At 39.1% G+C, this 10756-nt stretch overlaps 1 protein-coding gene across 1 annotated transcript in view; it reads left to right on the forward strand.

Annotated features, from left to right (window-relative positions):
• The first annotated feature begins 1085 nt into the window (after positions 1–1085).
• Positions 1086–10756, forward strand: part of LOC136829072 (uncharacterized) — a 102288-nt gene continuing 92617 nt past the window's right edge. The window contains 1 exon segment of the mRNA XM_067087454.1: positions 1086–1350. The gene's annotated coding sequence lies outside the window, so the exon portion shown is untranslated.

Here is a 10756-nt window from a genome sequence, read left to right on the forward strand (position 1 = left end):
GATTCTCGGTACCGAATAACCACACCATGAATTATGAAATTAAGGTAAAGAGCAGGCAACAAAACACTTAAGCTATGCAATCAACAAACACCTAAAACATCATTTACGCAATCTCCGTTGGTGATCTAGTTGCCTTTTTACAATGCTAAAATGTGCATCAACTTATTTACCAGAGCACCACAAAAGCTTAAATTGGAACTAGAAATACACCCAGCACTGGAATAGTATGATGTGCAAAATATGGAGGAAAAAATTACTGATATAAATCTCTCTCGAATGAAGTATAAAAACATCCCAGAAACCTTTTCTCCACCTACAACAAGCGCACAAACACTTCTGTAGTTGAACAGAATGCACTAAAAAGAAAACACTCGCAGCAGAAATGGCTGTTTGAACTAAAATTTCTATTTTAATATTGGGTATGATAATGGATCAAAGTTACAATATACAAAGAACCCGCATTAATTGCAAACTGGTTCCTTGATCACTGCCATTCCTTTTATATATATATATATATATATATATATATATATATATATATATATATATATATATATATATATATATATATATGTGTGCGCGCGCAGGTCAATACTTAACTTTTATCTAATTAGCAAAAAAGACATAGTTAGATAATGTAAAAATATTAAAACCAACAGTATTATTTAAGTCAACGAGTCTGTGTCCAATTTTGCATTTACGTGAGGATTTATTTATTTATTTTTTTTTTTTCAAAATGTGACTTGGACATAAGACAGCACCTATGGAATGTTTGAAAACTTATTTTAACATTTTTATGAATATCGGCTCAAGTGAATAAAATTTTAGGTATTAATAAAAATACTGCAATATTTTATAAGTCTGTTGTTTCATGTTTGGAAGTGATTCGTTTCGAAAGTTTCCGGCTTCTGGCGAAAACGGAGGAACAAGGCACTGACTTTTTGCTTGCACTATTCTAGTGTCCATTTGAGTTTTTTCGTAATCCATAAGAAATACCTAGTTTTTCTCACCAATTTAAATGTACACATTACAATTCTAAAGTAACCATGTTTTCTGACTCCACAAATTACCATTCTAAAGCACGTAACTGTATTCTTCCTGAACCCCCTAGTTCTTACAACAGTAATAGTTTCTTCAGTTTAGCATCAACTGTGTCTGTGATAGTGTAGTTGCTGAAGATCCAAGAGATTATTTTTTGTCGATTCTTTACCTGGACGGAATAAATTAATCTATCCCCGTAATAAGTGCATCATCTCCACCGAAACCTTTGCTGAAAATTAATAGGCAATCAAATATTGGGAACGCGACCAGAGGAAATATGGCTTCTAGGCATAAACATCCTAACTCAAGGTAAAGTGCATAATCAGTGCATTACGTATGGGGAGCGGGTCCTGGTGCCAATTGCTAGACTAGTGTAATATTGAGTTGTATTTCTGTATTTCTTTTGTGTGATTCATGGTGTTCTTTTGTCATGTGGGGATGGGGGTTTCCAGCCGGCCAGCTAAGGACCTGGTACCCTTGGCTTAGTTAGGAGGCTTCTCATTATTGTACTCAGTGAAGGTTAGGCTCAGTGAAGTTTAGGCTGTTGTGCTCTAGGTCAGGTTATTATTCAGATGAACCCTGTTCATACGGAACAAGCCCACAGGGGGCATTGACTTGAAATTCAAGTTTCCAAGTTTTAAAAGCTTTACTCTAAACTAATTGCTTTCAGAGTTGAACACTATAGAACAACTCCGAACTGCTTATTAACCTTGGAAATTGAGTTTTCCTATGCTATTAGTGTTGCTGATGAAGGAGGTGGTATTGTTTGTTGGCGGTCAGTTATTATTAACCTCACATCTTTATCGGGGACCCTTTGGGAACGGGGGGTTGGGGGTGGTTTGGGTGTGGTAAAACAGGGAGAGAGAATGGCATATGGGAGCCATATGTTCAAGAAGGGATTGGCTAAGGAAACTTATTATAAAAGGAACTATATTAACCTAACGTAACCTAACCGTGTTACTTAGCCGCGGGGCTCTGCCCCCCGGACCCCCTGGTGAAAAACTCCACTTTTTACCAAAGCCCCCTATAACACTGCGCATGCACGATACCATTCCAGGATGGCCAGCATATAATGACTTATTAGATCTGAGGTTAATTACAGGTTATATAACATCAGTTTTGAGGTGAATTACAGTCGACAGCCAAAAAATAACGGTAAATTCTTGATAAGCAACAAAAATTCTATAGAAAAACTCAATTTCCAAGGTAATGAGTCGTGCGGAGTTATAGTTCTACCTTGGGTTCTAACCTGGCCATGGGCTAGGCCCTCCCCACTGAACCCTCCACCTAACGCATCTCGACCTAACCTAACCTAAGACACCTGGCCGAGGGGTTTTCGCCCCTCTTGGACGTCACCACCAACCAGGGTCACCAGGGTTTGCTGAAGTGTCATGGGGATGGGAGAATACATCAATACTGTACTTCACTCGTGTATTTCCCCACCCATAAACCCAGCTTTCCCCACTGTGGGTCCCCATAGTTGTAAGAACAAGGGTGTTCCAACATCTTTAAACTATGAAATTGTTGCCAAAGGAACCATAACTAAGAACCAAAGCTGGTTTTATTTCAGATAACACCAGAATTCCCAAATCCCACTTAATTGGTGAAGCGTTGAGCAAGAGGGGGCCCAATCTGGTTTCAGCATTGCCTTTGTACCCACATATCCAGATAAATACAAGACTTTCCAGATACGCTAGCCAACCCAACCCACAGTGTACCAGAACAAAATCCAGTTGCCAACTCCACTTGCATGAATATTGAAACAAAGAACCTAGTAAAACGCCAAGTGAGTGATAACATTTGTCAGTAAATATCCTGGTAATAGTGAATTTGCCATAGATTGTAGTATAGTTTTCTTATTAAGTATAATATCGAGACAAGAGTAAAACAAAAACATTAAAAAAAAACAATATACTAGTTTGAATGAAATGTAGAATTTCGAGTTGCGTGTATAAAGCTGAATTTTCAGATGGAGTTTCAGGGTGAAAGTTTCATTAAATTCAGGAGTTTTATGTTTTTGGTTATATTGAATGTTCGGTGTTAGACTGCCCTGTTTATATAATTTTATTGGTTGTCAGTTGAAACAAATGAGAACTGAGTTGTCTAAAAATTAAAGGTGTTTGGGCTGTCAGCTAAAACAATGTAGGTTATGTTTGAGTTAAAGTGCAAGGCTTTGGAGAAATGGGAATATTACAGCTGTCATTTAAGAGTGAATGGCCATTAGATTGATAAAGGAAAACCACAGCCGTGGATACACGTGCTCGCAAAATCAGCAGTAAAGGGACTGAAAGAGGTCTGGAATGTTTGAATAACACATCAGAATGCACTCTTGCTATCTATCCATTTAATTATTAATTTCCGGTAGGTCAGGAGTACAAGTAAACAGTCGGAATTCTCAGTAGATGGCCAAATACGGCTTTAGTGATATTACACATTTGGTATACAGTTTCAAGATGTGCACCCATCGTGGTGAAAAGTGCTATTATTATTATTATTATTATTATTATTATTATTATTATTATTATTCAGGATAAGAACTCTGTTCACCTGGAACAAGCCCAAAGGGGCCATGGACTTGAAATCCAAGCTTCCGCAGAATATGGTGTTCATTCGAAAGAAGTAACAGACGATGATGGAAAATACAGAAAGAGATCAGTTATTAGAAATACAGATGAATCAGCAAAATAATAAATGAATAGAAATGCAAGTAAAATATTAAAATAAAATTTGAATTGGATTAAGGCAATGGCTCCTACGAAGTGAAATGGTTGAGCGATTAGAGAAAGGAACGATTAGAATTTTTGCAATTCGGCTATGGTGTATCCTAAGTAGTGTGTCGGCGAGTCATAAACTTGCGAGCATGAACTCATGACGCTGTTCAACTTTTAGTGTATGGTTCGACAGGATAGACTGAATTTAATGACTTTAGTGCAGGGATAAGGCAAAAGAATGGTGGAAGAATGTGGTTTATCATCGAAGGGACAGAGAGATTTGCTTCTTATACAATGTTCAAGCAGTGGTAAACATTACTATAACTAAAATACTCATAGTGGCAGGAGTCTTAAGTGGAGAAACAAATCCACAGTTATGTATGGGTACAAGTGGTAGAAGTCTTTTGAGAGAGAGAGAGAGAGAGAGAGAGAGAGAAGAGAGAGAGAGAGAGAGAGAGAGAGAGAGAGAGAGAGAGAGAGAGAGAGAGCAGGTTTCCGCTTTATTCTCAAGCGTCTTGTTTAACTGTTTGCTAAAAAAAATTTTTTTATACTCCCCTTTTTCATGACTTCGTAGGGAGTGGTGCCCTCAGTGCATCTCACCGTAGGCATTACTTTGCAGCGTCCCTTCGGCCCCTGGCTGCAGCCCCTTTCATTCCTTTTACTGTACCTCCGTTCGTATTATCTTTCTTCCATTTTACTTTCTACCTTCTGCTAACATTTGCGAAGTTTTCTTCCTGCTGTTACACCTTTCAAACCTCCTTTATTGTCAGTTTCCGTTTCAGCGCTGAATGGGCTCATAGGTCCCAGCGCTTGGCCTTCGGCCTAAATTTTATAATCCTTTTTCATGACCAAATTCTCATTGCCCTTCTTCTATTCAGGTATAGGCCTATGCTTTTATTTGCTCCTTTACATCAAACCTGTCCTGTTTTCTTAGTCATTCGTGTGTTATGTCTCAAGACTCGCAGTGCTAACGGTGAGCTCAGATACATTACACGTCGTAAAAGGTTCAGCTGTCACAGGAAGTTATTGTTTAGAGGCAGTAATCTTAGCGGGATTGTTTACAATTAGCCCATTCAAACGGTATCGCACTCCCAGCGTAGGTTGGCAGTTCCGTCCACTGACAACTGCCGGTGGGCGGTGACTGATGAACTGTTTCTCGGAGAACAATGCAGTCCTGAGCTCCAGGTTTCGCTTGACTTAATGCCCACATTTTCAAGACATTTTTTTTCCTCCGTTTCATTCCTTATCATTCTACGTTAAAAAAAACTTCTTTCTACCCGTTTTCTGTGCGTTTTTCACACAGTTTTAGTTTTGTAACCGTTTTTTGTGCGTTTTCACACAGTTTTATGTAGTTGCTTTTCCTCTCTCTCTCTCTCTCTCTCTCTCTCTCTCTCTCTCTCTCTCTCTCTCTCTCTCTGTGTGTGTGTGTGTATGTACATATATGCATTTCATGCACGTGTCTGATTTCTTGTATGATCATTGGGCTCTACGGGTAAAATCATTGAACATCACACAGTAATATATAGAATTCGCATTACCATATTGCTTTATGCCACACCTGTTATCAGTCCCCCATGAACAAAGATATGGAGTATAGTTTTCCATCTATCCATCAGTCCGTATGCCAGTCAGTCCTTATGTCTAATGGTGTTAGCCTTGCCACGGCAGTTCCTTCAATGGTGTTGAAGGGATTGCAGTCAAACTTTGTACAAAGGTAGATCAGGATGCATGGATTTGATTGATGGGAGGTAGTCAGCCTGTATGTCAGTCCGTCAGTGTTTCTGTCACACACTTATCTGCCTACACAGTTGAAGGAACTCTTGCAACTCTTACAAAGTAGACCATCTTTATTAGATGCATGAAGGGAACTAGTCCGTTCTTTTGTTTGTTAGTGTGCCTGTCACACTTACCTCGTCACCACAACTCTGCCTGCACAGTTGAATTGATTTCAGTCAAACTTGGTGCAAATGTAAATGACCATGCAAAGATATGACTTGAAGGAAAGTCGTCAGCCTGTATAGGCTACCAAGATTAATAGAGTAAAGGGTTAGTCTACCTCTGACCAAAACATGGAAAGTCTTGCGCATGTCATCGTCTGGTTGCTTTTGGTCGAGGTTAAGATAGAGAAAAGTCATCTGTCAGTACTTAACCTTACTAGATCTGTACGTCCATTAGTGATTCTGTCACACGTTATCCTTGCAACTCTTCGTACTCGATTGAAGGGATTTAAGTTCATCTTGGTTCAAATGTAGACATCGTGTACAGGGGCGTCATTTCAGATTTTTGTTTGTGGGGCGGGGTGGGGTGGGGGCAAAAAGACGGTTTGGCCAGCAAGTGAGCCTAATCAGCTGAGTTTTTTTTTTTGAGCTATTTTATGTGTTTTTGAAGCCACATGAGCAAGGTATTTTAGCAAAATTTATATACTCCCACTACTATTTTTTATCTCATCATCGCTGGTAGTTAGTAGACAGACAGAGATCAAGAAACAATATTTCAGAGAAATTTTATATATTTATGATTGCACATTTAAAAAGAAAACATGCTGTTACTTCTTGGGGCTTGGGGGTGAGGGGGCCAAGATGAAGCTTTGAGGGGGACAACTTGGGTCTTGGGGGGGCAAGTTGAGGCTTGAGGGGGCAGTTGACCCCCAGCCCCCCCCCAAATGACGCCCCTGATCGTGTATACATTAGATGTTCACGGCCGGTATGCCTTCCTGTTAGTGTGCCTTATACTGCTATAAGTCGCAACTCGCCTTACTGTGATGAAGTGTTTTCAGTCGAACGTGTTACAAATGTATACCATCAAGTTTTAAGTGTGCTTACCTTGTCGTCACGGCCTGTACATGAAAGGGTTTGATTCAAACTCGACACGAGGATAGACCGTCATGTGTAGACAGATTTAAATCAAGATCAGCATCTGTTTGTAGGTCAGCGTGCTTGTCAAACTTACTTTGCCATCGGAGTCCCATCGTAGATGAAGGGATTTCAGTCAGGCTTTGTACGTACCATTGTGAAAATTAGGATGGTGTCCACTTGAACATTTCACTAGTCAGAATGCTGTAAGAGAGAAGTTATTGCTTCTGTGAAAAAACAACGTTTTGCGTTCAGTTAGACTTGTTTTTGTATTTTTTTTATTCATATATGCAAATTTTGTTGCCTTAAATGTAACTTTGAACTAATATTCTTGCGTGGTATATCTCTCACAATATATATAATATAAATATATATATATATATATATATATATATATATATATATGTATATATATATATATATATATATATATATATGTATATATATATATATGTGTATATATGTGTGTGTATATGTGTGTGTATATGAATGAATAAAACAGCATTTTCCACTCTTGTGGGATACCAGGAAAACAGAATAATAGCATCCTTGCTGCTCTGCATGGTGTGAAAGTCATCAAAAGACAGTGGGTATAGGCTTACATCTTCATACCCTGCTTGCATTTACCCTGCTTGGACATTTATAAGAGAAGAAATTGAGAATATGAAGCTGGATGTTTTGGTACCTAGGGAGACAAGGGTGACAGGGCGCGTGAGCCTGGATGGGGAGGACAAGGAGTGATTGTCTGGTGTAGCTGAAAGGTGCAAGACTAGGGAAGGAGTACCACCACAGTACATTAGTGTCGGGAGGAGTGGTGACGGTTGTAAGTTTAAGTTATAGATTTGTTAGTTTGATTATTGTTTTAGTAAGATTTGACAGTGGCTTCTGCAAAAGTTGTACTAGTGAGCTTATAAAGCCCAATAAGGAAAAGAATGAGACTTAGTGAGAATGTTTCTGATCGTTTGAATGTGTGCCTGGCAGTGTTTTGAGTATCTGAAAGAGTGGTATTGTAAGATGATAGAGTAAGATATGGCATTGTTAGCAGGCAAGGAGTTCTTGCAGTAAATTGGAATGGAGAAAGGCTTGGAAACTGGTGTGATTTTTGGAAATGTAAAGCTTCAAAAAGATATTAAAAAAACTTGGGAAGAGAATGACATAAAGCAGAATTTTTCCAGATTATTTGCTAGTGAAGAGTAGATGGAGGAACATTTCATGTTTACGAATGTGAGAAGAGGAGTGACTGGGAGGTTTGCTGATCGTTATTTAGTTGGAGCAAAAGTTAAGAGACAAAAATTCAAGCTGTAGATGAAGTGAATATGGCTGCGATTATAAATAACACAAGTGAGTTTTAGATGGAGAAAGTGCAAAGAGCATGCAAGGAGAAAATGGAATGGTTGAGGGTTAAAGATGAAGGTGGAGGAAGTAGATGTGGAGTTTGAAAAATTCCATGAGGTGGTCTTAGGGACAACAGTGAACATATATGACTATAGGAGAAAAACGTTAAGTGCTCAGATGGGGACATTAAAGGTGTAGTGAAAAAAAGGAGATGATTTGGGGTAATATTGCATTAAGAAAAAGACGGTCATGTACAAATATACAGGAAGATAGATAGGATAGTGAGAAAGAAAAGGGTGTAGTAATAAATGTAAAGTAGAGAAGGCGAGGAAGAACTTTAGTAAGGATAAGTAAAATAATGCATAAAAAAACGTTAATGAACAAATGGATCTTAGATTAAGAAGTAGTAAATGCATTAAGTGCATTTTGAAGGCTTATCCAGCGCAGAAGATGAAACAGGTAGAGCTGAATGACCCAAGAGTGGAAAAGACAAGTGAATGTTTCAGATGCTTGTGGAAGTTAATGTTGAGAGGTTCATGAATGGGAAGACACCGAGAGTTAATGGAATTACAGGTGAGAGGTTGCACTACTCTGGCAATAGTGTGATCAACCGGCTGACCAAGGTTTGTAAATGAGGGAAAGGTTCGGAATGAATGGGTGAGGAGAATGGTTGTTTCTCGGTATGACAGTAAAGGTGACAGGATGACTGAGAATAAACTTAAAATGATTATTATTATACCGAGGAATGTATATGGTAGGTTATGGATTGGCCCCTAGAGCACTATTAAAACTTTCAACATTGTTGTTCGTCCTCGCTTCGTCATTTATAGTACGTTTTCTTACATTTCATATTTCTTGAGGGAAAAGAGGTTCTTCTCTTCGTCTGCTTTCCCCTCTTCCGCGCTGAACACCAGTGTAAGTTTGTTCAAAATAAGAAATAACTTCTGTCGGTATATCGTAGTCATTGGAAAGAAGTTCAAAAGCATCAGCAACATCTTGGGTGGGTAAGAATACTAAAGCAATCGGGTTTTATTGGAAAAGAAGAGTCAGTGTTGTGCGGTGCCCTTTTACCTAGTTCGCAAATTTTACGCCAGCAGGACTGACCAAAATGAAACAAACGTCCTGATATAGCAGCACTTTGAAACTGCTGTGAAGGCATTGTGCGAAGCTAGTTCGAAATCCATAATACATTGCACTGGTTGACTGTTTGGACGCAAATCACGAATAACTGAAAAAAGTTTTCGGTAGGTGGCCTCTTGTTTATCAGGCAACCACGGTCTAGGTATATAGACCGTGCCGGCCACAAAGCAGATACACGCGGGAAACATCTTTCTTTAACGACGAAATGGACCGTGAGCAGCTGGGTCTAGAGATTTGGGGAAGCCTTAAAAACGTTCCGTCACAGGAGCATATGTTACTCGCTGATAAATCAACCAATCCCGATCCCGTTGCAAATACTAGAATACGGTCCAAGACCTCTATGCCACTATCATATGCTCAGAAAAGTGATCCACCAGGAAGATATTTGAATGAATCTGGAATTTCATATCCTGTGCGACATGTCGGAAGCGCAGGAATCCCCAGAGCAGTCCGTCTCTCTCCAGTTCTGAATATTTCGGGAAAGGGAAGGGTGCGCAAACTTTGCAACTTTGTCTTTACTCCTTCCTTTAGTGGGTGAGTGGCGCTCGCAATTATTTCCCTTGTCGACGTTCTACATCCTGCATGAACCGTATCGCGCTCTGAACTCGCAGCAACTCTTGCTTCAATTTCTGCTCGTGAAGCAGGGCGAGTATGCTTGCCAGAACTATAAATCAATGTAGGCTTATTACAGTTGTAAGTCGTGTGAATACGGGCCTTGCAACCTTTATAAAATGGTTCGCATCGCCAGTTTTTGTTTTTGCGGGATTGTCTCGATGCTTCTCATATACATAGTTTGCCTCATCACACAATCTCCTTCTTGTCTTTTCACCTGTAATAAATGTTAGGCCCATTGTTTAAGGCTTCAGTAAATCAAGAGAATTTACTTTTACTTTTCTCGTGGGTGGAATCTTAGGAAAGTCGAGTCTAAATCTAAATGAAATTATGTAAAGATGATGGTTGTTTAAAGTAATTAAACAGCAGCAGAATTGTTTACAGTTGGTTGGAAATGATTAAACAAATAATAAATAAAAAAAACAAGTAATAAGTGGGTGAAACCCTTTATTAAATATCATATTTAACATTATATTTTCTTGGGTGGAATCTTTGTGGGTGAAATTATGCGTGGGTGAAATTTTCGAGGGTGGAATTTTCTGGACGACATTTTCGTGGGTGGAATTTACATGGCACCAGCATATCATAACATATTGCATCCAAATATCAAACAGGTTTAAAAATGTCAAAGACTAAGTTTAGATCGGATCCTTGACAAATGCTCGCTAATTTCAAGAAGCATTATAGTTAAAACTACCATTAAGTCATAGACTTGTATTCAACCTCTTTGTGATGTGTGCGCGATAAGTTACCAATGTGTGCTTGTTTTAATGTAGTGTGGACGTTCCCTTAGAAGGAAGGGCGAGAGGGAGAAACGTAGAAAGCACTGGATATTGATGAATCATGAGCGTGTGTGCAAGATAGAAGTGGATAGACGCAGTTTGTGTAGGGATATGGGACGTACAGCTAATGATCACCTCTGTATAGGCGTAAAAAATGGCTAATGCTATGAAAGTTTCCTGCATGGGGTTTATCCATGATTCAGTATTTAGAGTATGAATATGTCAGTGACTGGTGTGTTGTTTTATACCCTGTTTGGGACACACAGTGGTGGATGGTCTACTT

Source organism: Macrobrachium rosenbergii, chromosome 43 (genome assembly GCF_040412425.1).
Source record: "Macrobrachium rosenbergii isolate ZJJX-2024 chromosome 43, ASM4041242v1, whole genome shotgun sequence".
In the NCBI taxonomy this organism is placed as follows: Eukaryota; Metazoa; Arthropoda; class Malacostraca; order Decapoda; family Palaemonidae; genus Macrobrachium; species Macrobrachium rosenbergii.